This window comes from Oxyura jamaicensis, chromosome 6, assembly GCF_011077185.1.
Source record: "Oxyura jamaicensis isolate SHBP4307 breed ruddy duck chromosome 6, BPBGC_Ojam_1.0, whole genome shotgun sequence".
Taxonomy (NCBI): domain Eukaryota; kingdom Metazoa; phylum Chordata; class Aves; order Anseriformes; family Anatidae; genus Oxyura; species Oxyura jamaicensis.
The window spans coordinates 5669671-5692290 of NC_048898.1; the positions used below are offsets into that span (position 1 = coordinate 5669671).

Sequence of the window (22620 nt, forward strand, 5' to 3'; positions counted from 1 at the left end):
CACACAAGATTTTTTCCAGACTACCTAACCTTCTCTGTTTGCATCATATTGATGATGTGCTTGTTGTTCTCTGATATTTATGTAACTTTCATATTATTACTAAAAAAAAACAAAACAAAACAAAAAAAAACACACACACAAAAACACACTGTGAAATACTGCTTTGTGAGCCATTGTTGGCTTGATGGGGTTTGGCTGCTCTTGGTGGTTTTTGTTTGCATGAAAGCCTGAACACTTCCAAAACAAACGCTCCTGAGAAAATGTAAACTTCACTTTCCCTGAAGACCATTCTGTCAAGCTCGGATGCTGGCTTCTTTTAAGTGTTTTTGCTGTTAAAACTGAGTTACACAAATGTTTGTGGATGGTACACAGAAAAGGTGTGCACAGAATACTCAAGGTAATGAAGTGCAGGAAATGGTCTGCAGCACAGACTTTGGCTCTTAAAGTGTGTCGAGCTCTTTCTGTACCTGGAGATGCTTATTGTGTAGGAACTTCATACACATCAAAGATTAAACTTTTACTTAGTCAAGTGCTGGAAGAGTCACTGGTTTACAATCTGCATCTCTCAGATAGCTTTTTCAAGTCTTGTACCTGCTAGCAAGATGTTCCTGTTCTTCAGACTGCTGTTACCTGCTGGAGCTGTTAAGGACAGTGTGGGATACTGTACTGTATGTGATGGCTGTTTGCTGCAGCTGGTTTCTTCTGCTGCTATCAGAAGGTGGCTAGGAGCTTTTTGCTTCCCTCATTGATCTAAACGCTCAGACTTCAAAGCATTAACTGAATTTCTTCTTCATGCGTTGTGAAGTCAGGGGTTGCATTGAAGAGGATGTGTTCCATGCTGCTCATGAGAAATCTGGCATTTGTGTCAGGGACAGCACGTTACTAAATTGTCTTGAAAAGGTTCCTTCAGGCTATAATACTGTCATCGCCTGTTAGTGGTACAGCCACAGGTGGGGCTTAGTTGTCACTGGTGCAGTGAGTGCCTGAGCCAGTGGGGCAGAACAGCACAGGCAGTAATTAAAGCCGTACAAGGCCCCAGATTAGCTAAGGCTTAAATGCTTTGCTCTATTACGGCCTCACTGTGGCTCCCAGGGAAACAGCCCAGACCTTGTGTGGTGCAGCCTGCTCGCTCTAGCCTATGTTGATGGCCAAACCACCCAGCCTGAGGACTGTGATGAAGCTGTGGCCGTACTAACTGTGTCCTCTGCCTCCTGCTGAAGGCCTCTGGCCTCTAATACAGCAGCATGGAGAAATATCTTTCAATCAAAAAAGTGTGAGTAATCTTACACAGCTTCATGGCATCTGTCTGCATAGCTTTAACCTTGTGGTTCTGAAGCTGGCTTCAGAGAGTGTCCAGTAACCCAGGGGTTCAATGCCTTGCAGCCTTTGAGGAATGGGTGAGGTGTGAATGGGCAGGACGTGATTGGGTTGGGTCAGAGGCGAGGAACTGGTAGGAGGACCCGCCTTTGTACCAGGTCCATTTTACCATTCCCCTGAGGGTCAGGGGAAAGTAGGTAAGGGGGACCTGGACCTCTGGATGTGGAACTAGAGTGGGGAAGGGAAGAGCCAGGCACCAAGGTACGGAAATCTGGCATGAACCTGGGATAAGGGCAGGGGGATTGAAGGTAGTGTCTTGGAGTGAAAGGTTGCTGAGAGAGATGATGGGAGTGGGGCTTGGGGGTGAATGGAGGAAAGAAGGACACCATGTACTTGCAGAAGTACAATATATGCTATCTGGTACTCACTTGCACCTGTAATAGATAGATCCTGTGTGGGTCTGCAGTTTTGAAAACATCTATTTATTTTGTCTGCCTCCATGATTAGGAGGCCAATTTAGGCCTTATCTACTTGGGGAAATCCCTGCAAAATAGGCTAGGGTATGAATTTACAGCCTACTTAAAGACCCATCAGAAAATGCAGTGTAAATTCACACTTCAGCTTACTTCACAGGAACTCCCCCGCAGAAACAAACCCTCAGAGTCACCTCTGTACCTCAGTCTGGTGCTAAAAGTGAGTGGAATCTTCTCAAAGTGTGGGCCTCCAATTCCATTTTTATAGCTGGGTTTTTCTGTCTCTTGGGTTTTTCTGCAGCCAGTGTAAATCACTGTAGCTTTGCTGAGGTTGGAGAGCTGGGCCACTTCACACTGCTCAGGATCTGACCCTTTGCCTCAAGTAACCTTTTGTTATCAATTGGCTGGAGGATATTTTCCTTTTTACTGGCTTCATTATTGAGCTGTTCATTCACTCCCACCACTGCTGATGTCTTTTTTTTTTCTTTCTTTTTCTTTCTTTTTTTTTTTTTTTTTCCTGTGAATTTTGTGTTGTGTTTTTCCTCCCATGTAATTTCCTAGTAGTGAACTAGTGACAGAGTGGGCTGCTGGTATTTCATCTTGTGGCTGGAGAGGTCAGGCTGCTTCTGATACAGACAAACACTCCATTACAGTAAACTCACAGAAAGTTTCCTTTTCAACCTGAAAGGAGAAGGAAACAAGCTCCACCAATGGGCTTTCAAGAATTATTTCTGTGAGCTGAACTTACACTAAATGCCAGTTTGGTAATATTCTGCATAGAGAAGGAAAAAAAAAGAGAAGACATTATATTTCTTCTTTCTCTCTTCCTTAGCAGATTTGACTTGAGTCTTGGGTTAGATTAGATTGTAATCCTGCAGTGAAAACACAAACATTTGCACTGTGCATTACTGAAATTGGTCATTGATGATGTACAGATAAAAGAGCATAAAGGTCTAAACCTTCAAAGTTACTTGTCTGCTTCTGGTATTAAGGAAAACTTGCTTCTTGTCAGGAAGAACTCAGTGATGAGGCAGATACATAGTGCAGAGATAAAGGACCTCAGCTCTGAAGGATGGCATCAGAACAAATACTCCCTGCTTCGCCTCTCCAAAGCTCTGAGCCAAACCTGAACGTAGTAAGGTACATGAAAAGCTGATGGGACACTTTTATTCCCTCCTCTTTGCTCATCATTTTTCAGCGTTCACAAAAGCATACGTGGTTGCCCAGTTTGACTGTAGTCCATGGCATTGAAACCCTTCTGGCAGATTGCTGCCCTAAGTAAGATATGGTGTCCTCTGTGGAAATTCAGTCCTGCACATGGCCACAGTGTGTCTGGAAATCCCTCTCTGTTGGGCCTGCTTTGTTCATTGGGTGAGTTCTGTACAAGTGATTTGTAGGTTATTTTTTCATTCAAGTGCATGTCCAGTGAAAACCTTTTTCACCAGTGAACTGAAGTCAGGATTTCTCTAGAGATGCTATGTTAAACTACTACAGTGCTATTACTATATTGAGTTTTATGTTTTTTGTTTGTTTGTTTGTTTTCATTTATCTTGGAGTTCAAGTATTGCAAATATATTTCAAAAATGAAATGTCATGCACTGTAAAATTCTAATACCCAGAATAACCACCAAGTCCTGTGGATTCATACTATCTATTATTCATTCTTCTTTTGGATGACATGTTTCTTTCTATAGAGAACATTATCAAACTAACACACATGTAATCACCACTATCCTAGTACTAATGCATGTCACATGTTTAATGAATGCTATTTGGCCTTTAACTGTTCTTTGTGGGATCTGTTCAGCATCCATCTCATTCTTTATATGTCAGTAGTCCAGATAATTCAAAAGGTTAAGTGTAATTAGCAGGCATTGGTAGCAGTAGTACTGTTCTTTTGAGTTACATATGGATGGTTGTTTGCATGCTTGGTGCCAACTGCTTGAAAGGTGAGGTTTATTATCCGGTTAAAAAGAATTAAAATGTAACTGGCCACCTCTAGAAGATAATGAAACATTCCTTGCTGCAGTCTACAGGAAGTGTAAAAAACACTGTCCCTGTCTACTATATGGCAATTTGATTTAAATATATTAGACTGCTCCAGGGTATACAGAGGAGTCTAATCTGGTATCTGTGGTGCAGTTGCATGTACCCAATATTGCAGTGTTCCCTGTGTATGGAATAATTTGACATGTAAAATGTGTTCCCTGCTTCTCAGGGGAGAGACAAATGTAACAGCATATTGTCTTACTGTGAGCTGCTTGGACTTAGCTGAATTCCCTGTTATTACAAAGACATGAATAAAATTAATCTAAGCATAGAAGGAATAGGAGCTGCAAGATAATAAATATTTATGTCCCAAGCTTGACAAGGTATCATAAATCAATAAATTTTGAAGAGATTTAATTCTTCTTTGTGCCCAATTACTTGACCTGTGGCACCAGTTTGCTTCGATTTGTTTTTGTGGTAACTTGTGTAATCTTATGCTTCCTCTTTCTACAGAAAATTTAGTATTGTTTGCTGATTTCCTCTTTAAATGCACTCAAAATTCCCTCTTTGCTAAATTAAGAAACCAGTAACGTGGAATGAAAAAGACACACCACATTTCATTGCCTAAGCTGTGATTTGTGGACTTTGACATGTGTTGTCAATTATTAAAATCTGTGATTATGCCAAATAAGTAATGTTTTATTTTCCCTACCATTCTGGTACTACACTTACATAGTTTTGCATATTAAAAAGCTTGGTTAAAAAGTAATTACAAATTTGGTTAATTTAAATGTGGGATCATATTATCAATCGAAAAATTTTACTGGAAAGAAGGCTTTGTAGTTGAAGCTGGTCTGTTCCTTGAATGAATATTGCAAGGTGCAATGTGGACCAAGCGAAAAGAAGGTCAGTTGATGTGTGCACACATTTGTGCTAGGTGTAAATTACAAATATTGCGTGCACCTGGCATTCTTCTCCCATCTTTCGCACACTGACTTTTACTATTTATGTAATACTTGCAGGGAAGAGACTGTCCTCTTGCTGCTCTTGCTCTGTGGTGTATCTATCTATAGACAGCCTGGCTAGTTTATAAGTCCCGGAATCAGGATCCTACAGGAGTTGTACAGGATAAACCACTGTAAGTAGTGCAAAGTATTCACTTTATGTTACATAATAAGCATATTTCAGTTGGTGGCAGACACTTGAACGTGATTGATCTTCTAAAAGCTGTTTGGTGAGGGATATTCTCCTAAGCATGGGGAGCCTAGTGGAGCAGCCAGTGCCTGGCTGCCGGGCGCTGATTTGACTCAAATGGAAACACTTTTTCTTTCCAACTGTAGCTGAGGGAGGCATTTACTGTTCTGCTTCAGCCACAGGGTAGGTGCGAGGCCAGACAGATTGGTATCTCACTGCCATTGCAGTCTCCATGCCAACTCTGTGTTTAAAGACATCCTGGTCACTCTGGTCAAAATTCCCATCTAAAAAGAATAGTTAGAATTGTTTCAGAGGGAGAACAATCCATGAGTCAGTGATCAACAAAGTGTTAAATGAAGAGTGATGTGTGTCTCTTGCAGTCTTCAGACCTACAATAAGCCTTTTCAGAGGCTGACTGTGCCATATTTCATCTAGCTACCTGCTTTATGTGTTCAGAATGAAAATGCACAAAATCCCATTCTCTCCAAGGAGATAAAGGACCATGTCACACCACACAGCTGGGTGTTTCAGAGCCAGTCAAACTTGATGCAGTCCCTAGGCCTGTTTCACTGTGGCTTGAACTGCCCCTCTCATGGGCACGGCAGAAACCCTCAGTGCAAAATGGGCAAGATCTCTGGAGCACAAGGTCACTGTGTGCAAATCTTGTACCTCTGCAGGACATTGTGGCTCTCTTGGTCATTTCAGCTTCCTGACAGTGCTGCTATTGCTGAGAGAACATCAGCAGCCTCTCTTTTGTGCTGTGTCCCTTCTAAGAATTCTGAAACCAGCAGAAGGGAGTCTAGCTGCTTTGACACTGGCAGAGCTGTGTTCTTCCCTGCCACTTCCCCATCTGTGCAGCTTGGGTCCAAGCAGACTCTCTACAGAAGGGTAAAAGCACTGCAGAAGCCAAGCCAAGGGAATAAATCAAAGCTACATTGAAAGGACAGGGTTACAGGTGTTATTCTAGACAGAAAATTTCACACAGCATACCAAAGCCACACAGAAGGAATTGCTTGGTATCCAAGCCATTGGGCCAATGATTCTTTTTCTTCCTCTCTGAAAATGTACATAGCATGTGATCTGGCAGTTGCCTTTGCATTGGACATAGATGAGATACACGTTTACACACAGGGAAGCAGTGGCACATTTGAGTATCATGTAGAACAGCTGTTGGCTTTTTGTGTTATTGTCATTAATAACAATAGTTTGATTACTGCTTTTATCTTAGTTTTATACAGTTATTGTGTCAAGAAGCCACAGTTTGAATTCTTTTTTCATTTGTCTTCACCATTAGACACATTCAAAAGAAGACGAAAAGCCCGATAGGATATATCTCATCCTACTTGAGCTGTCAGAAGGCTAGTGATCCAGTCCAAGCCAAGTGTATGGGCTCGCTGTCTTTCCCTCATCAGTAAGAAAGGATTCATCAGGTGCGTAATGCAGTGAATCATCTAGTGATACTGTCCTTCTCTATTGGTGAAGAAGGGAGCGTGGATGACCAGCCTAGGCTAGGCATTAACTTTAGGCTAAGAGGGACATGCTGTTCTTGCTCAGAGCCAGGGAAGTGTGAGTTTAATTTCTGATTAGCAAAGTTTAGTTGAAAATGAGCATAAAGAGAGCCTGGGGTGCTCCAAGTCTCTAAAGGCAGCAGTTGTCCACAGACAGATCGATGTCCTGCAGATGCTTAAGTATAGTGTATATGCCCAAAGCTCCTCTGCCACATCTTCACTGAGCATCACTTGCATGATGAGGTGTGGACAGAGGTTCCCTTTCAACAAGACTGCAAATGCAGCTGTAAGTTCTGGCAGGATGTGCTTAAACAGCTAGTGTGGAAATACCTTAGCCTAGTACCACCAGGTGGACTGAGTTTCTGTCAGAAGCCTCACTCCTGGATTCCTTATGCCAGCAGCGTAACTAGGTCAGTTAGAGGCTGGAATTTTTCCTTCCTGAAGCACTTTTCCTTTTGGAAATAAAAGTGTACTGGTATGAAGATGCTCTGCAATGAAAGTTTGCTCCCCTTCCTGTGGGACACACCTGCACCTTTTAGATCACTGTTGCTTTGTTCATACCAGGTAAAGCAGGGGCTGCATCAGAGCTAAAGAGACCATTAATGCTGCTAGCTAGCATGGTGCAAACAGGCCTTTGTTGTAAATGAGCACTAGAACATAATTACAAATGTATCTTTACAGTTTATGAAAGATCTTTTATCTGGATAAAAGAGAGCTACTGTGAATCTTCTTCCACCGTGGTCAAGTTATGCGCAGTGCATAATGTGAAAGACAAGTCTGGAAGTTTTAGATACCATCTTTTGAAGAGAATGAAACTAGATTCAGTACAGCTGTCTATAGTAAGGTAATGTCTAACAACAATTGCAACACAGTTATTATTTCGGTAGTCTCTGTTCCTTATCTTTTTATACATGAATAAATATTGTCTTAGATTATCTGATTTATCTAACTCGTGCTTTAGTTCATTATCTGTAGTGCTGTAATGCAAATCTAAGACTAATTCTGGAGATTATCTGAATTCTTTCATAGTTATGAGAAATCCTTGGGAGGTATCTGACTGTTTACAGAGGAGTGTCTTGCTGTACCAAACGCCAGATTTCGCAGTATAGCCAAATCTCCTTTTAGTATATTATAGTTTAATTAGCTCTTCATCTTGAGTCAGAATCTGTTCCTCTGAGGTTGAAGTTAAAAAAAAAAAAAAAGACAAAATGGGAAGGGAAATGTAAAGAAGTAACTGTGATCTTTGACACATGGATTTGGTACCATCTGTTAACATGGCTTCTAAAGTCAGTATCAAATTTGTTTGTTGAGTTGGATTTTCATGCTGTGGATAACATCTCTCTTCGTTGTGAAGCTGTCAGATGTAGCTCCCTTGAGAAAGCCTCGCTGCCAGTCGAATATCTGCAGCAAAATCCTCTCCTGCTCAGAACTGCCATGCTTCCACAAAGCAGTGACACTGTTTGCTCTAGCTGAGAATCTATCCCAGGAAATCCTTCAAGGGAAGGCTCTAATTGGGCAGTGAACCAAAATGTCACACCAGAGGAAAAACTGCCATGAAAACCCGTACTGGTCTTTCCCCAGATGTGTTGAAGGCCTATTGTCTTCCCATGCCACAGAATAGAACATTGCTATTCTGTTCTGCAGAATATTACTTTGCCATTAATTTGATCTGTTTTCCCCTCTATCGGAAGTGTTGATGTTTCTGAATTTTCATCTTCTTTTTCACTGCTTGTGTCTTTCAAAAGCAAAGTGTTGGAAGGGGCTTCACAAGCTTATCTATCCGGAGCTGGCCAACCTGTGCCTTGGAGATGTGTGCAGCTGTTCAGCATTATTCCAAGGGTGTCTCTCACACTGGTACAGTGTCATGTACAAAGGTGTCTGTCCTTACCAGGGCTGCTAGGTCGTCTGGTCTCCCAGCTGTGGGTGGCAGTGAGCTAGCAAGGACTGCTACACCAGCAACTCTGAGATGCTCAAACCATCTTGCTGAGGAGAAACGGGGTCTGGTCAGTCTCTCCAGCCTTTCAATTCCTCCTGGATTTCCTGTACCCTTCAGCTCACTGACATACATACATGGTGCATAACTCATTGATCTCAGCAGTGTAAAGACTGTGCGGTTTGTTAAACTGGCCAGCACACTCCAGCACAGTCTGTTTCGCTGGATCTGCTCTTAAAGACCTCCACTCTGAACCCTCTGCAGTTAACCACTCCTGATGCTTCACTTTATTTTTTTTTTATTTTTTTTTTCTTGTGTATGTGCTTTCGCACATCAGGTATCAGTTCTTTTCTTGTTGCTCCCATTGGTGTGTGGAGACTTGACACCATATACCACAACACTATCCTCTGTCTCCGCTGCAGAGGCTGATGGCATCAGGCTGTATATATTCTTACTGTATAGCATTTTCTAGGCCCGTTTCCTTTCTTGGTCACACAAGGACAGGAGAAGGAGTTTGGAGGAATTAAATGAGATCAAAATTTCTCTTTTGAAAACTGTACAGAGAGTAACCACCACTCTCCAGAAGAGGAGCAGAAAATAGCAGCCTGCGTCACTTTGTATGATGATGACTGCAATAAGAATGGGAAATAGTACACTTCCCTCATGTCTTTTGCAGCCTCTGGAGTTGATGAATGATAATTTTGGTTCCTTCTCAGATTGAGGAGTGGATGACTAATGTCGTTGTGACTGGTGCCATCTAATTGGCTCAAAAGAATCTTCTGGTTGTTCTCATGATTGGCATCACTTCCCATCATGTGCAAGCCATTGGAGAGCAAAGACCATCTTTTGAACTGTCATGGTATGAAGAAGATGTAAAAGTATTGAGTTCCTGAAGCAATTCAATGTATATGAAGTATGTATGAATCAGTACTCTGATCTTCCTGTGCAGCAACTCACGATGACTGTTCTATTTCTACAGTTGCTAATTTTATTATGTTAAAAACCACTTGGTGTTAAAGTGACTTTTATGCAAAGTTTATATGCAGTTGTGATTTAAGAAGGACTCACCAGGAAGGTATAACTGAAATATTTTGCTTTGAGTCAGTTTGATCCATTTCAAAACAGTTTGTTGAGCTAGACTGCAGCTTGTTGCTTAATATTAAGCCTAAGCCATCTGCCTGAACTGCTGCGGTATTTCTGGGACAGGTGACATTGTATCCTGATTATTTCTTACAGCCACCCCCAGCTCTCCATTGCCTAACCGAGGGTGCTTTGCAATTGTTCTTGCCTACTGTAGTGATGGATCATGGGAAAAAGCTTGCTCAGAGAGCCTCATTCTGGATGGGTAAGACAAACTATTTGTCAAATTGGGTCAAAAAAATATTTTGCTTTGGGTCAACTCATTGAAATTAAATATTTAAATTCAGAAATTCTAAATATTTAACTTTTCATCAAAACTGTGGAAATAAAGTATTTGGCACTTGCTAATGTCAGATTTTGAAGGTAAGGGTGTGAATTTTTCAAGTGATATTGACAGGAGATTCCTCCGTACCACGTAACAGCAGATGTTTTTAACGCAGGCCTGATGGGGAGAGGTGGCACTCTGGTGATGAAGAAATACTCCACACCATTCAGCAGCCTAGCGAGAAGAAGGCGTTGTGCTCATTTTGAAAAAGGCCAGTGCAAAAGTTAGCTAGGTAAGTGAAAATTACACTACACATAGAAGAATAACATTTGAAAGTCAGCAGAGAGAACACTGCAGTAGGATCCTTGGAAGGTTACGAGGACAATGTGAATACAAGCAGGGGAAAAAATGGAAAGGATCTGAAGTTGTAGCATAGAATCAAGTTAAATACTTAATTGGCATATTAGAAATTTGCTGGGGTAAGTCATAGGGCTGGGGTTTTGGCACGACTCATTCTGGAAGGATGGGCTTGGAGAAATAAAGTGTTGGTGGTATAGTTGAAGGTTATCTGTGCTTGTTATGATGTTGTGGAATAAATGAGGGACAGACTTGTCTAAGTTAAGTTAACTTGTTTAAGTTAGAAAGAGAGGGAGAGCACAGCCTCTGTGATGGGGGGTGTAGTTCAAGCCACCTCACTGGAAGGAGTGAAAAGAAGTTTTTGAGCAGTTCATGGAAGTACTTTGTAGCAAAGCCTCGGTGGCAATGGGCATTTTACCAGGATACTGCTTGGAAAGGCATCATGGCAAAAACCTCAGCGCATCACTGTCTTGGAATATTTTGGGGGGCAATTCTGTTTCACAGGGCAGAAATTCTTAGAAAGGTATTTTAGCCTTAAGTATTAGTAAGAAGGATGGCTTGCCTGTGCATCTAAAGAAGGGAATAATAATGAAACTGAAAATCTACTTGAAAGGTTTGGATTCCTGGACAGATAGTGGAACAGACTGTCAGACAGTCTGTACAGAATTAGATTGTAAAGTGATAACAAACTATAATTGTCAAGAGTAATTAATGTTAAACTAATGTAGTTTCCCAGTTCATAGGGCAGCTAGCCAAGGAAAAAAAGAATGAGCAGTAGATATCATATAGGTATTTTTTTGATCTCGACTTTTGATCTTCATTGTATTCTCTGACTAGATTACCAATCGAAATCTGGGTACTAAGACTGGGTAAATTTACCCAGTCAAAGTTGCCTGGTTGGAAAAAATATCCTAACAAGATGATCAGGTAAAAAGACAAGGCTCAAGCATTATGAAAAATATTCTAATTGTACAAGTAGTAAAACCACAGCACAGATTATTTAGGGTTAAAGTGGAATCTTTTTGACTGAATTTTTAGAAGAACAAGCATGACAAGTATTTTTCAGAGATGGTCTACATTACTCATTCTGCCTTAGAGCAAGGGGAAAAAATTGAATAATTGCCCCAAACCTCCTCCTGGGATGGATTTTTAAGCATCTGTTAAGTAAACACTTTTTGGGGACTTTTAAGACCCCTGCTTCTTAGGTGGAGTCGAGGCAAGCATAAGTCCTGAACTATGGAAATTTGCCTCAGGGTGGGTGTTACATATAAGTGCAGGTTTGGGGTTGTACCCAAGGAAAAGAAATATTCTCTATCTAGTCTGCAGAACTTTAGACAGGGATGCCCAGCTCCCCGGGTTGAAATACTGCACACCAGACCAGCATAAGCATTTCTGGAGGCTGTGGCACATGATCTGCAAGAGTTTCTATACAAACTAATTTTCTTTAAGAGTTATATTCCAATGGTGAGGAATGAAGAAAGGGCATGTGATGGAAGTGTGCAATGTAAACAGTTCAGGTTGCTCCTAGGAATTGCATGGTTGTAATTGGGTAACAGATCATGAACTATATTTGTAAAGATTATTCAGCAGTTTCAAACCCAAAAATATATAAGAAAACCATGCCCTTCTGGAGACAACTGACAAACAGAAAAAGAGCCAAAGTTCATCAATACAAGTCAGTGCTTCTATGTCCTTCCCAGAGGTACTCATGTACATTTGTTGCTGGCTTCAGCAGGTTTTGTGGTCAACCTGAAGAGAGTGTTCACTTGGTCCTGCTGAGGCCTGACTTCGATCTCCTGAATTCACTGGCAATTTTAGTAAGTAGAGAGGAAAGACTGCCTTAATTGAGTAGGTGCTTTAGCCCTCCTCCTCTTTCTCTCTTCTCCTCCTTTCCCTCTCCTTGCTTCTCCTGCTGCCCTTGTGGCCAGGGATTTGCTGTCAGTTTTCCTGGGTGGTGACCGCATGGCTAGTCTCACTGCAGAGCCATGGCTTGAGTGATAGCCATAAAACCTCTCACCTTTAATTGTCTACCCCTGCTTTCTTCCAGAGGATCTTGCCCTTGCTACAGGGATGGTTCATTTGCTTGTGAAGCAGGGGGTGATTTGCAAATTATAAAATTGTGATAGTCCTATGTAATTTAATATTGAATTATAGAAGTGCCAGTTTAATTGACTGCATGCAGTTGCAATCAGCGCTTCAGCAGCTGTTTCATGAGCCACACTTGCAGTAGGGGAGCCTCAGGCAGATGGGTGAGGTGAATGTTGAGAAGTGGGAATCGGTCTAGTCATCCTAAGAGAAATCATCCCCGTGTGTGAGTCAAACCTGCAGTCTCTTGCCTGAGATGAAGGGAATCTCCCAAGGGCAGCTAATCTTGCACAATCTTATCAATTGAGATCAAACATCACAGTATCAGGTCAATAGATATTTCTAAAAGTGCATGCAGACCTCACTCAAATTCACATTTAGCTCTAGCCAAAACACAACCCAAATCACGATCCAAATAACCTCCTCCTCAGCCCACCTTCATTGCCGTTCTGCTTCAGTGGCAGATGCAGCACAGAAAAGATTGCTTGAATGCTTAATTCAGAAATTTACTGTTTAAGGCATTACTTGTATGAACACCAGCGTAACACATAGAATACCAATGCCCTAAATTTAGTAGTTTTGTCTGAGTCATTTTCACTGTGTGGGAGGGCTGTGAAGACACTCCACCGAGTGGAGAAACTTGCTGGTGCTGTCTGTCCAATGAGATTATTTGTTAAAAAAGTCAACACAACAGAACTACAGATATGTTTGTGAGTAAAATGCAATTTTGTTGCAGACTTCAGTACAGGAAAGGGGTGGTGATGCTCTCCACCCACTTCAAAAGCTGAAGCCAAGTTTAACTGATACGTATCTGATACCGAAATAGGTACTGAACTTTTTATGACAGCAGCACATAGACACAGGTAAACACTCTGGCTGCGTGATTTGGAGGGACATAACGTGGTGTAATCCCCAGACTGGTCTGTGCAATTCCATCTTCTCTTCAAATCTAGCAGTAGCAGCTGAGTTGTTACAATCCTACACATTGCCAACCAGCAGCCAAAAGCTATTCCTGGGTTTATTCACTGAAGGGTGAAATTTTGTCCTACTGAAGACGAGGCAACTTTTGCCACAGAAATTGTTCAGTGGGGCTAGGAATACACATAGACTTTTTGAAATAGGTATGGGCACAAACAATTAAGTTTGAAAGTGAGGGAGACATTTAGACTTGTTGTTCTGAACTGGCCACATTTACCTTTCTATCAATCTGTATTTTGTGCTTACTCAATTAGCCTTTCTTCTTCAATCCAGCTGATTTCAAGTTAATATGAAAGTAACAATTCCATTTTGGAGATTTGCCCTGGGTAATTTTTTCTGGGACCTTGGTGAATAAAATTGTCCCTCTCCTCAGGTGAAAAGCTAACTTGACCATGCCTGAGTTTAGTAAGAATTTCTCATGTTTTTGGTAAAAGTTCTAGCTCAGCCTCTGCACTCTGGTTTTGGAGTGGACCCTTCATTAGGCAGAGATGAAGCACGTACTGTGTACTGCCTGATGGCAGCCATGGCAATTATGTAAACATGCTGGGACTTGAGCCTATGGCCCCGATTCTCATGAATGCTGTCACTGAGTTCAGGGCTCTGCTCATCCTAGCTGGAGGATCAGTCACAGCGTGTTTAGTGCCAACGACAAGAACTCTGTTCCTACAGAAACTCCAGTAAAATCAAAAGCTTGTTAATAGAGAAAGAGTAGTTAGCTGTTATCATAAACTGAGCAAAATGCCAAACAAAATTCTGCTCTGCTATTTGTTCCTGTACAGGCGTTTAGCTGCCAGGAAAGACCAGTCTTATAAACATGAAATTATATCCATGGTAACGCGCAAGCCATGTTTAACTTTGCAGCATGTTAAAAGGTATATTAAAAAAAACATTTTTGTGTTTTACTGCTTAGAATAGCAATTATGACTTTTAAGTCAGCTATTTTAACTCCAGTGAGCTTGGGAGTTGTTGACTTGTGAGGGTAAGGGCCAGAGGCACAACCCCTTCCTCAGAACACTTGCCATTGCTAGACATTCCCATAAGGTATTATTGCTTAAATACATCCTGTGTTTTCTCTACCCAGATTCCTTTAGCTAGAAAGACATGACAGGTTGTGGTATTGGACTGCAGTGAGGTCCCAGCTGTACCGTTCTACCCTTCGTGAGCAAGCAGTGCTGCAGCTCTGCAGCCATCATGCACTTACCGTTTTGGGGTAAATATTGGACTCCAGGAGCCTGCTTTGTGGTACGGCATCCTGGGATTTTAAACACTCTAACGCTTTTCTGCTAGAAAGCAAATGTTGCTTACTGAGGCAGGAGAGTGGCTGGAGTAGGGAGCAGACTGAACTAGAGTCTGGGCTGGAAAGCATATTGGGAAAGTAACTGAAAGAACCCAACTTGGAGCAAAAGCTGAAGCTGAAAACTGCAGATGGTTTTCTTGTAAGTATGATAATGTCAAACGCAAAAAGGGGAGTTTATGCACTCTGTTGTCTGTTCTGTGCACAGTGAAAATGATGTGCTGGAAAATGGAGCCCTGTGTCTGGAGAAAACAACTGTGACTGTGGCTATACAATATCATGTCGGAGTCTGTGGAAATTGGTTTGACTGCTTTTTGTGGAGGCCTCTGAAGCCTTGAGCTCCATTTGCTGTGGAGTAGAGGGAGGGAAAGAGAACAGTATCAACGGGATGTTTCCTCAGTGTTTATTATCTCTTAGCACCTACATAGCAATGCCACCTTGAGTGAATTGTTGTGCTAGGAATGACTTGTGAAAAACAGAAAATTCCTCTCTAGGGGCAGCAGAACATCCCATGCTGGATGGCCGGGAGGTGCTGGAGGTCACTGACTACAGCTGTATCACACAAAGCATGATGGAAATGAACAGGATGTTCTGGTAGCTACTGTTGTGTGTGTTGGGAAGCACAGGGGCTGGTGGATGCAGTAGGCTGGGTGTTTGGCTCTGAAAAGAGAGCAGCATCTTTGAAGAATATTCTTAGTTTTGCTTTCCTTCCTCATCTGTTCTTCATGGCTCTGGAGTGTTTTTTTTTGAGCTACACAGATGCGAAACAAAGATGGTATAAGATGCACTTCATGTAGAAATTTAGGAACACATGTACTAGCCTGTACCTCTCTTAATAGAGAAGTGAAGATAGTTTATCAGCACAACCTGGCCCCTTGTTTGTGTGAGTCCCTCTTTTACTGACAGTCAACATGGTGTATGGGGAGTCTCGGACTGATCTCTAACTGGACAAGGAGGTTTGGGCTGTGCTGGTTTTTTACCCACTTTTGTAAAGTGTACACAGAGCATGTCTTCCAGCAGGGTGTACGGTTTGACACTGCAAGACCCAACAGTGCCTCAGTTACCAGAGTTACTGTTTTCAAGCTGGAGAATATGGAGTGTGTCTGAGATGCCTTGCCACTGAGTTCTGCTTCACTAATTTTGAAATACGTATTTTCAGGTGCTTAAAATGAGAGCCTGCAAGCCTGAGCTACCTGATTTTTAGACTACATTAGTCTTTCTTTATGGGAAATTTCTTGGAAGTGCCTTAGGTATTATTTTGGAATGAAATTTGGATTTTATTTTTGACTGTGGTGTCCCTTGTTCAATCTGCAGGGGGGGTGTCAGTACAAAGCATATTTGCTGTATCAGCCCTGGGGGTACTTTGGCCTTTGCTCTGGATCTTAGATGTAGTCATGCAACACTTCTCCTTTTGCAGGATGATAACATCTTTAGGTCTGGCTGCTGGGTTCTTCCTGCTTTCATGCTGCAGAGGTGTGTGGGAAGAGGTGGCTGGTTGTGTCAGTGGTGTAATGACCTTTTCCTGATGGAGGCTCACTGGTAGTGTGTTGGCAACACACTCCAGCAGTTGCATCTATTTCGGCAAAGTTGTGCCTGCTACTGATTAATCTGGCAGGAGCAATAGGAAAGAAACAAGATCTGCAGGAGCCAGGGTTTGGTTGGGGGGACAGTATTGTATGTGTAGTATCTGTGCTGGTGGACATTCCACGTGGGGGTGCAACAAATGCCTTCACATTCTGGTGTATGTAGCCATGCCTGCAGAAGTCAGTTGTGTGTGTAGCTGGAATCCGTTCTGCACATTTTCTTTCTGCTATGGGCAGTCTCATTAAAGAGGTCCTTGGGCACTTGCTAGGAGAACTGTGGCACCCATGTGGACACACTGCCACTCAAAGACCCCATTAACTCAAAGACTTTCCCATAACCTTAGCAGACCTCAGGGAAAGCCTAGAGCACTTAGATCATGACCCCAGACCAAATGCCTCTGTCAAATTTTGTGAGGGGAACTTAATAGGATTTTCTTTGTTCCACTATTAAGTGACCACCGGTGAGTTGTTCTGTTGAAGAGACAACAGGACCCACTGAAAGGCTATTTTTCCATTAGGTTAACTTAAGCTTACTGGTGACAACTGTGGTGGGTGGCTATTGAACCAAGAGTGTCAAAAGCCAACATCTAAAATGACCTTTAGGCTGTTTACTCAAAGCAGTAGCAGACTCGCCCCCGACTTCCTGATAGGGGCCATCACTTATCAAGAAATAAGAAGAACAAGTTGCTAGATATGGAAATCGTTGTGGGAGTGAGCCTAATTGAAAACATACAGTAGTGTACAGAAGTAATATTAATACACTGGTAACCTTTACTTTTTCTGTGGAATATGTCTGTTGAAACTACTAGGAATCAGGAAAAAGGACTCTACATATCTATATCTGTATCTATATCTGTATAAAAGCCCATGCCAAAACAGATAGAAAGTCTTTTATTGGGTAGACGGATGTGTATAAAATAACTCAAATATCTCTTTCTAAGGCTGTGCCACAAGCCCTATGATGCTTTTTCCTAGCTATGCCATAAAGTGTCAGAAATCAGTGATTTTCAGCTCACTTGAGTGAAGCTGCTTAAAAAAGGAGTCTAAGGCAAGCTAAGTAATTAAGTAGACACCAAAAATTCAGTAAGTCTTAACTTAGTAGTTAATATGCAGAAAACTCAGTACTATGACTGTTTTACTATGTCTGTGAGACTAGTTTCCATTCTAATTTAGAAAGCTAACTTAGGTTCTTACTTAAAAAGAAGTTTCTACATAATCCTAAGACAAACAAATATATACTTTAATACATGCTTTAAATATGTGTTAAAAAGTGCTTAGAATTTTAATGGATTTACCTCAATAAGCTGCATTGTAGCATTTCACCATCTCAAAATAACCTTGTTTTTATCTAACGTTCACCTGTTTTGTGTTTTTTTTTTTTTTCCCATGTAGTTGTTTGAATTAATTTGTTTGTTGTTGTTTATTTGAGTCAGAATAGCAGCACCATCTAATTCCATTTTTGTGTTTGCTAAAAGATGTCCAGACAGGCTAGCATGACGGTTTTCATCCTGGAAGGTTTTAGTAAGATCCCTCTCCACTTGGTATATACGTCACATAAGTAAGTAATGAAACTGAAAGTTTCAGATGCAGTACAACAGCTAGTAATAAGCTGTTTCAAGATTTTTTTTTTAATGTTTTTTTTTTTTTTTTTTTTTTTTTAAAGGAAAAGAAACACCATCTTTTGGCAGAGTTTTCTCTCAAACCTCAGAGACGTGCTCATCTGCCATGTAGATCTGTACCATGGTTGCAAAGTATCAAAACAGAACTATGAATTTTTATATCTACTCTTCCCACCCAGCACCCACAGATCCTTCACCTTCCCTGTCTGTCAGGTACTTTCTAAATGTGTTGACGAGTCAGGAATTGAAGGGATGCAGAAATGACCACTTGACCGATAAATGGACACACAGTGCCAACAACTAATCTTCATTTCATGACGAACATAGCCTGAGAATACCTTGTTAAATAGAATGGATTGGGAATGTTTTATTTGCTGTGGAAAACCACATTATTTTCTGGGGGGGAAGGGAAGGGAGGCAAAGTAGAAGTGACCAGTTCCCACCTCTCATACAGGAACTTGCAAGTTTTCCAGGCAAAGGACCCATATTCTTTTCCCAGTCTAGTGGAAGGTGTTCCTGCCCATGGCAGGGGGATTGGAAGTAGGGGATCTTTAAGGTCCCTTCCAACCCAAGCCATTCTATAATTCTTCCTTAAACTCAGATCTTTTTTAATGTGAATGATGGTTTTCTATCTTCTTATGCTGTTGCAATACATCATGGGAACATCTGGCAATGATGCATGTTGGAAACTAAGTCCAGTTGCAGGAAATGGTCCACAAAAGAAAATAACATCCAGACCATAACTCCAATAAGTCACTGGGATGTTGAATTTCTTTTCAAATTTTGGAAATTTCTGTGCAATTTTCTGTGCAAAGCAGACGGTTGGAATGAAAAAGGTCATTTTGGTAAAAATCCAGTGTTTCACTAAAACCAGTTCTCTTCAGCACCCCATCCCAAAATCTGTTCTATCCACAGTGTTCCAGAACAGCCTTGCTGTTTTTCAGAAGCCTTCTTAGGTAACAAATAATTCAACCTATCACGAATTATTCAACCTATCTGTGCCCTATGTTGGCCACACCAGTTGTGAGGGTCTTTGAAGCTCCTTGGGATAGACAAGCCTCTCCACTGCCTGCAGGAATCCCCAGATGCTGAACAGGGAACGCCTTAGAGCCAGGAAACAGAAGTAACCTGGAGGCAAAAGTGTTTCTGAAGCACCACCCGTGTCCTGAGGAGAGATGAGTACTACTGCAGAAAGCCAGTGTGTTCCAGCACAGAGGTTGTGCTGGTTTCAGAGAGAAGTATGTGTCTTGCTCTCCCTTTAAAATGGATCCTGTTTTGCATATTGTGTGTTCTGCTAGGAAGTGGGAGGTCACACTCAGACTCTTCCTGACAAAATCCAGTTCCTTATTATTCACCCCCAGTTACTGGCTAAAACATATGAAGAGTCCTCATCCAGTCACGTGTCCAATTCACTGGGCTGAAGATTCAGCCCTTTTAGGATCAAAGCCTGAATATTTCTTGCCTGATTTCAGTAGGATAAGAGGGGAATCCCCTATCCAAAGCCCTGTGGTTAAGGTACCTCCTGGGGAGCTGAGAGACATGAATTTGAACTGATGAGTACATATCCTCTTGATTCCTTTCACAAGCATACTAATTACTAGACTGTGATACGAGAAGCAGAAGGTGTTACCACTATCAAAGCAGTTACTCAGCCTGGGTTTTAAAAGAAAGTGGCCACAGCCAAGTTTGAAAGCCCAGAAAGCAGTGGGTCAGTGTACTCATAGCTGTGTTGCCTCTACAGTGGGAGGTAGCCAGGCTTTATGGATCCAGGTTTCAGTCTGGGTGTGACTTTGGTCAAGTTTCCAAGGCTGGGGAATATCCTGGGCATGCAGGTGTTATGAAGTGAAATGAGGGTGGCTAGAGGGGATGGGCATTGCAGGCTGTGGTGGGGAGGCAAAGGGGAAGCCTTTTCTGACAATAGTTCTGACCTTAATTTTCTCCAAATGCTGAAATGTAAATGCAACATCACTGTAAGAGCTTTTGAGTGCTTTGTCTTGAGACCACTGCTGAGTCTGATAGATGCCACATTCACCAGCTGATGGTACAGGTTTACCCTGCTGAGTGTGAGTTGAAGTGAATGGAACTTCACTCATGGTTAAAAGTTTGGTTTTTTTTTAAATGCACTGAAGTATCTTGTTGGACTGGGACTTTTAGCAGTGTTATTCTGTCTCTTCATGGCTCCTTCAAGATAAGGTTTTCTTGTATTCTGAAATGATGTGGCAGAAGGCAAAAAATAATCGTGTGACTCATTAGGAAATAAACAGAGGCATAATTGCCATCTGTGTTTCAGTCCGTTTAATCTTCTCTCTCTCCAGTCATGGAAAAAAGTTCATGAAAAAGTTGAGGTCTGGTTTTGTGATATTTTTCAGAGAAGCTGGCTTAAAATATTACAGAAAAGAAAGGGGGAAAAAACAATACTGGCTCTATACATTATCTTAGACAAAATGGATTAAATTTCTGACACCCTACTCATCAAATTCTGACCTTGATTTGACCCCATTGGCTTTTTACTGTTTGATGTTCTCAAACGATTTGGTGCCACTTTCCCTTTGTAGTGCAGTTAATTTTGAGTGTTAGATAGAGATCAATAGTCATAGCTTGAAATTGGCACCTTTGGAGGAAAAATATGTTGTGTGGCAGTAACATAGATTTGATAGTACTTCAGTTAAGAAAATGGTGTACTCTTTCATTATTGTTTTCAATGACAGTATCCAGAGTGTTATTTCATTCTCCTACCAAGATTCTGACAGTGTCTTGTAATATCTTATCTATCACAGAGTTTTCATTCCTCTCCTTTCATGCTTGGCTTCTGGAGTGGAACTTTATTTAAAAGGCCCCTGAAATTAGAAAGAATGACCGTGGCACTTCTGCTATCAAGCTGGTCAGTAAGAAATAAACCCCCTTACTTCTAGACTTGTGTATGGCCTCCTGCTTGCCCACATTGAAATCTCATTTTATGTGCTGGCCATACTAGAAAAGCTCAGTTCGTTGGGTTTTGCATACTGCATAAGAAGGATGGGTGGGAATGCCATCCCTGCCTTTGTCCATATGTAAGTGTCTGTGCCTTACTTTTGCCCTGTAGCTGCATTGCGATGAACCTCAGCAGGGAATGGTGGTTTCTGCATGATGGCTTGGAGTAGCTGCCTCCGGAGTGCTTGGCTGGAGCTGAGGCAGTCTCTGGGGCACAGGATTTGCAGGAACCTGCTCCTTTCAGTGGGATGCTGCCCCAAAACACTGGGGACTGTGGAGGTGTGATGAAGTACTTCTTCAGGTACAGAGCAAAGCGAGTGCTGAACAGTCTGGGGGACTTCTACGTGTGCAGCTGAAATCTGGCCAATAGAGCAAGCGTGCCCTTCCTCCTCTGTAACTTTGGTTATCCCAACTAGTTTCATCAACATTTGGTAGATGGCTGGAATTACCTTTTTAACCAAAATGAATGCAATAGGTACATGGAGGTAGGAAAGAAAATGCAGAGGAGGCCCAGGACAGGAGAGGCACTTGGGAGGGAGATGTCACAACAGTCTCAAATACAGGGAAATGTCAGCCACAGCTTGTGCCTCCTTTGTACCAAGGAATCCAACCTCTGGACACAGATGAATAAGGGACCTGGCTGCAATGGTCTGCCACTCCTGGAACTGTCTGATTCATTTTCACCTCCTTCCCAGGAGGATCATGTGCACCTCTGTACCACCAGCTACTTGAAAAACATTCCTCTGATTTCCCAAAAAGATAATTTCTTCAAGTTTGCATGTCCCGTGCCTTCCAGAGAACTTTTTATAAGCCAAGTGTCAGCAATTTCAGGTCAGCTAGTATTTTAATTTCTCTTTTAACTTGGAATCAATGACAAAAAATACATGAATGTGTTTTTAATTAGTGATGACGATAAAGCAGGGAAGGGTGGAGTTGTTTCAGTACTTACTCTCTTATGCATTAATTACCAGTTAAATACGACAGAGTAAGCAGGACAGTTGTTCTATTTATAGCACCAGCCTTATAACTGTTTCTGGGGAGCAGAGACAAGCTTCCTCTCTGCTGGGAAACAGACTCTACAGATGTAATGATGGGATCTTCAGACTCCTGATACAGAGGAAATCTTACAAACAAAAAACCTCATCAAAGTGACCACTAGTGGTCATGGCACATGCAGCTACACTTTCTTAATGATTCACTTAGGTTCCTGCGTCTATAGCTGGATTTAAATGGCAGATGAGCGAAGAGCTGTCTACTACAGTGATGTGATGTTCTGTAGGAGCTGATGCTGACAGTAGCAGTGGCTGGACAGGAAAGGCTCATGCCGTAGGCTTACTTATTTGATTGAGGCTGTTGGCAGCCAACAGTAATTGTTCCAGTGTTATCTTCAGTACTTCAATGTGTTACTGCCATTATTCCACTCATTTGTGGTTGTTATTTTGGGAAACAAAAGCAGTTAGTAAGAAAAGACCACAATCATAGTCATCTGATACAACTTACTAATATGTGCTTCTCAAGTAATCCAAGAAGATTTCAAGAACTATTCCTTTTGAACAGTTTTTATTTTTTTTTCTTTGATTTTGAAGTGTTCAACTTAGTAAGCATCTGGAAATGAGGCAGAGTGTTATCAATGGATCCCTTTCTGGAGGCACAGCTTTTTCTTATCCCATTCTGCAGAAAGGAATTACCAGTTTCTGCTTTTCAACCGTTCTTGGCCTCCTGAGGCTGTTTACTTGAAAACCAAGTGCCCAAGCAAGGAATCATTTTTACACCTTGGAAGCAAACATGCCTGGTTTAATACCATCTTGATTCTTAGTGACTCTATTCTCTAAGTCATGATACCTAATCTTGTTGAAGTAGAGAGTGTACAATATACAAAGAAATGGCTGGAATGGTGTGCAGGATCTTTGGGTGG

General features: G+C 41.7%; 1 long non-coding RNA gene across 1 annotated transcript in view; it reads left to right on the forward strand.

Moving 5' to 3' along the window:
* LOC118168803 overlaps positions 1-22620 on the forward strand; it is a 64502-nt gene that overhangs the window by 12254 nt on the left and 29628 nt on the right. The window contains exons 6-10 of the long non-coding RNA XR_004751803.1: positions 4802-4917; positions 7163-7325; positions 9091-9273; positions 9651-9759; positions 9952-10111. This is a non-coding gene — a long non-coding RNA (uncharacterized LOC118168803). The remainder of the gene's footprint in view (positions 1-4801; positions 4918-7162; positions 7326-9090; positions 9274-9650; positions 9760-9951; positions 10112-22620) is intronic.